The sequence below is a fragment of the Hippoglossus hippoglossus genome, chromosome 13 (genome assembly GCF_009819705.1).
Source record: "Hippoglossus hippoglossus isolate fHipHip1 chromosome 13, fHipHip1.pri, whole genome shotgun sequence".
NCBI classification, from domain to species: Eukaryota; Metazoa; Chordata; class Actinopteri; order Pleuronectiformes; family Pleuronectidae; genus Hippoglossus; species Hippoglossus hippoglossus.
This window is the reverse complement of record NC_047163.1, coordinates 1294371-1299370: the sequence shown is the minus strand read 5'-3', so window position 1 is coordinate 1299370 and position 5000 is coordinate 1294371. Positions and strand designations below refer to the sequence as shown.

The 5000-nt window shown below is 47.9% G+C and overlaps 2 protein-coding genes across 3 annotated transcripts in view; both read left to right on the top strand.

Annotated features, from left to right (window-relative positions):
- The window catches only part of si:cabz01090165.1 (uncharacterized protein LOC100333421 homolog), a 218312-nt gene that overhangs the window by 82861 nt on the left and 130451 nt on the right, over positions 1-5000 (top strand). The window lies entirely within an intron of this gene.
- The window catches only part of LOC117773061 (basic proline-rich protein-like), a gene marked incomplete at its 3' end in the record, with an annotated part of 270081 nt that overhangs the window by 231190 nt on the left and 33891 nt on the right, over positions 1-5000 (top strand). The window lies entirely within an intron of this gene.

The window sequence follows — 5000 nt, the reverse complement described above, 5'->3', positions numbered from 1 at the left end:
CGAGATGTAAAGTGCACATATGTGTGAGGGAGGAGGAGGAGGAGGAGGAGGAGGAGGGTACGCTTGTTTCCAGACAGCACTGTTTACTCCCTGACTGTCTACACATCTCCTTCTCCTCCCTCCCTCCCTCCCTTCTCCTCCTTCCACCGCCGGCAGCACAGAGCGATGCCTCGGCGTTTCTGATCTTCTCTAATGGAACCTCAGCCCAACAAGGTGGAAGATAACACAAACACACACAGCCGCTCACACCTCAACACACGCCTCTAATGATAAGAGTGTTTCACCGTGGCAGAGACGAGATGACAGGTTAAACAGTGAGCTGGAGCAGGAGCCGGGGGGGGGGGGGGGGCTAATGGCTGCCTCTCTGTCATTTCTCATTTCATTGGAGATGGAGAGAACACAGAAAGCGAGGGGGAGGGAGAAGGAGGCGGAGCGGGTGGTGGTGCTCAGCGATCTGATTGGACCAGTCGAGGAACATCAGAGCAGGCGACAGGACAAAGCTCTTCTACGTGAATCCAGACTCCGTTTGTCTCGACAGCAGCGAACGCAGATATTTACTGCTTCTCTCTCTTTGAAACCCGTCTGCGTCACTCAGACTGTGAATACAGATGGATGACGCATCTCCACTTCCCCCCCCGCTGCGCGAGAATAAAGATCAAATATCTCAGATACATGGGCCACAATTTACTGTGGGACTTTCCAGCAGCAGACGTTCTCGTTGTCTGACGTTCGAATCCTGAGACAAGGACGTCTGCTTTACGACGCTCGGTCTTTCTCTGATGAACTCACTATATAGTTCGTTATATAGAGAAAAGTAATTACTAAATAACTAATTAAATCCAAACTGATCTGAAACATGAACACTTGAGCATCAGTGTGACGAGAACGACCCGAAATGACTTTGACGTCCGTCTTTGTTTAGTGTCAGTGGTTTGACTAAACACTTTCACTTCACTGCTGCGACCACATTAACTTTAGTATTTAAATGAATTGAGGAGATCAAACAAGGAGGAGACCTGGAAATGAAACGAGTATCGAGTTAAATCCAGTTTCACCATTCGTAGAAACACTGTGTGTAATGATAAGTGAAGCGTCCTTATTGATTAGCGGGCGAGGACCACACGGCGTCCATGAAGAAAAAGTTCCTGGAGCTTCTGTAAAATCAGGACACGATCCAGATGTTATACGATTCTAAGTTGGTTTCATTAAAGTGCTGTAGCACCGAGGGTTTTTCTTTGAGGAGCAGCAGAAGCTTTATGTTCTGAGCTGAGGGACCTAATGAGCTTTCTGTCTGGTGCTGGAGGACTCAGAGACTGAGAGATACACACTGATCCTTTAACTCACACACACACACACACACACACACTCCGTCAGGCAACATTTAGACTTTCCTCTTCCTGTTTTTATCTGAAAAACAGGGATTTAAGTTAAAGTGATTTAGGCAAATTGACTCCAGATTACGTGCTTGTGTCTACACCCTGAGGAGGAGTGTGGAGGGAGCGTTTCATTAATTCATTACTAACGGCTGTTTTACTATTCATATACATTTACTGTGTTCAAACATGGGGCAGAACAGAAACAACGTTAGGACAAGATCAACCTCCATGTGGAGTTGGAAGCAGATTGATGGTTTGTAATACTCGTATTATTTGACACATGAGCACACTGACGTCAGAACAGCAGCTTCCCCTCCACGGGAGCACAGGAGGGTTGATGTGGTGCAGCAGTGAGGGATCATGGGAGTTGTAGTCTTCTTCCCTCAGTGTCGATGGGTCAGGAGGTTTTTATCTGAATCCTCCTCAGACGTCTCCTCCTCCTCCTCAAACACAAACAGCAGCTTCCTGTTAAAACTCGGTGTTTCTCTGACTCGTCTCTGATTGGCTGAGAGTCGAGCTTCCACTGACGTTTGCTCCGCTCGTTTCTCTGAAAACTTCAGATCCAGACGTCCGACGACTAAAATCCTTCATCTGCTTCAAATATAGAGTAAAAAACCACCAAGACCTGAAAAGTGTATCATAAAAAGGTGACTTCCAACTCTTGAAGACTCTTCTTCCAGATAAACACAACGCTGACCAATGTACAAAGAGGACAAGACGCCACCAACAGGCGACCAAAGGAAACGCACCATTGCCTCGCTTCAAACTACAGATTTCTGCAGGTTTGAAAATAAATAATGGAAGAACACAACTCGGCTCCAAACGGGATTTCCACTTAAGCAGGAAACACCAGAGTGAGTAACCCTGGATTTTGTGTGTAAGGCTGCTGCTGCTGGGTCCGTGCTGACGGTTGAACAGGGATTGTGTGTCCTGTGTGTGTCGGGTGGGACGGACTCACAATCTGCTGCTGAGCTGCTTGTTGTTTCGTTGTTGCTCCGAGTTTCCCCTGTGGTCCAGCAGCGCCGGGAAAAGCTTGGAGCAGGCGAGGATGCTCCTGAAAATTGCGGATGTAATGAGATGTGTAGTCGGCGGCGAGGCCTCGTGGCTGCTGTTGTGTTTGCCCTTTCTCTAGACTAATAGACACAGTGTGCGGGGGGGGGGCAGCCTCCAGCAGCTGCCTGAATGCAAAACACTCCATTAGAATAGACCTCCCTCGCTCCGCACCTCCACCTCCACCTCTCTTTTACTGCTGCTCCCTCTTTTATCGTTTTGTGTATTTAGTGTTTTCATTCTTCTCCTTTATTCCCTCATCTTCTCTTTATCCCTCTTTTTTCCTCCCGTGTTCCTCTTTCCCTGCTCTGTTCATCACACCTGAGCCCTGCATGCAACATTACTGCCCCACAGCTGGAAACATCACACACACACACACACACACACTGTAATAGATTACACATTACTCATTACCCTGTTGAACTGGGCAATAACAGCACAAGTTACTTGATTTAATGGGACTGACAACAGCTTCGTGAACTAACGCCATCGTTAAGCATTTTAATATCAGCAGCATTTTTACTGCAGGTGATCTACATGGTGCAGGAAGGTTTCAAACCTTTTCTGGTTTCGGGAAGAAAATTTTCAGCAACAAAATGTGTGTAACACTTGGTTTGAGCATAATTCAAAAACGTCATAAGGAAATGTATAACGTGGAGGTTCCTGTTTGTTCATTGTTCTCGTGCACAACGAAATAGATGAAACGCAGCAGTGCCAGCGGAAATCATTGGAGGCAGTGAAAGCAATAGTTCAAAAGAGACGAGCGTAGGACAAGAGGAAGACCTTTCAACAGTGTCACAACATTTCGAAACTTGAAATGCGACCTTGTGAGTTGCTCAGAAACTGTTGTAGCTGATTTCTCATGAAGAACACACAGAGGCAGGATCGTAGTTCCAAAAGTTGTTTATTTCAACATCTGTACCAGTGTGTTATGTCCCTCGATCTGAGTCTTGTTGCCAGTGCTGACGTGTGCGTGTGCATGTGCATGTTCTCCTGGGTGGGTGTGTGTGTGTGTGTGTGTGTGTGTGTGTGTGTGTGTGTGTGTGTTTGTCTCATTGTGTGTGTGTGCGTGTGCATGTGCATGTTCTCCTGGGTGTGTGTGTGTGTGTGTGTGTGTGTGTTTGTCTCATTGTGTGTGTGTGCGTGTGCGTGTGCGTGTTCTCTTGGAAGTCTCTTCCCAGAGTGTATGTGAAGTGCGTCTCATCCTCACATTGTGTGTGCGTGTGTGTGTGTTTGTCTCATTGTGTGTGTGTGTGTGTGTGTGTGTGTGTGTGTGTGTGTGTGTGTGTGTGTGTGTGTGTGTGTGTGTGTGTGTTTGTCTCATTGTGTGTGAGTGGGCAGCAGTAGCAGTAGGATTTAGCCAGAAGCAGGAGATAGATGGCCGCCCGGTGACAGAGGTGGTGACTTCGCGACCAGCTGCCAAATTACTTTCCAGGAAGAGAGAGAGCGAAGCCGAGCTTAAGATAGAACCGTACTTATCTGTTATAACTCATGTGGGAGCAGCAGCGACGGCAGAGGTGTGAGGCGGCGAGAGGGTGAGACAGGCGACGAGGAATTCAGAGGCTGAGGGAAGGAAGGAGAGAAAACACAGGAAGAAGGAGAGGAGGAGGAGGGGGAGGAGGAAGAGGAGGAGGAAGAGGAGGAGGAGGAGATAGAGATAGAGGCAGGTATGTGGAGTTTATTCAAAAATAAGTGAGCAGTTCCTCTCGCTGGTCAAGTTGGACCTTGAGACTTTGGAGACTTTGGCTGACGCTCCCCTCCTTTGATTGGCCCCCAGTCTGCCTCTCATCCTTTAACCACACCCCCTTTCATGGTTCTGTGGCAAAGCGTCTTCCACCACAAACCACCGCTGTCCAGCCCCGTGTTTACTGAATGTGCTCAGTATGTCCTTCTACTCACAGACACTGTCCTGTGCACAGATTCTGAGACTAAAGAAACGCAGAACAGGTAAATGATTTCAAAAAGACAAGAGGGGGTGGGGGGGGGGATAAGGTGCGACAGGTGAGGAGAAGGGTGAGGAAGAGGAGAGGGGAGAGAGTGAAGGATGTAGAAAATGTATAAATGCACCAAAGACAAAAACATGAAGGCTGTGTTTGTATACAGTCAGTAATGTTAAGCTGCTATACCGTGTCCAGCCACCAGGGGGCGGTTAAGACAGTTTGGCTTCACCTTTAGGGGGCTGCCATGTTGCCCATGTTTATTTACAGGCTCAGAACCACTGGTTTAGTGTTTGATGTGGGAAGTGTGGTCGGACTCGACACACACAAACACACACGTCTTAACACACACACACACAAGATCCTGGTTCACACACAAAACTGTCCACGCACTCACAATCTCACCGCACGCACACACACACACACACACGTCTTAACACACGCACACACAAACACCTTGGCATTGACACTGATAAATGACAAAGGTGCACACGGACTCACTATCTCCTCTCAAACACACTTCTATGCAGGAACAGTTTGGCGCACACACACACACACACACACACAGTGAGTGACGCTGACAGATGGCAGGTTGTTGGATTGAATGTGGTGACAGCGGTACCACTTTACGTGTTGT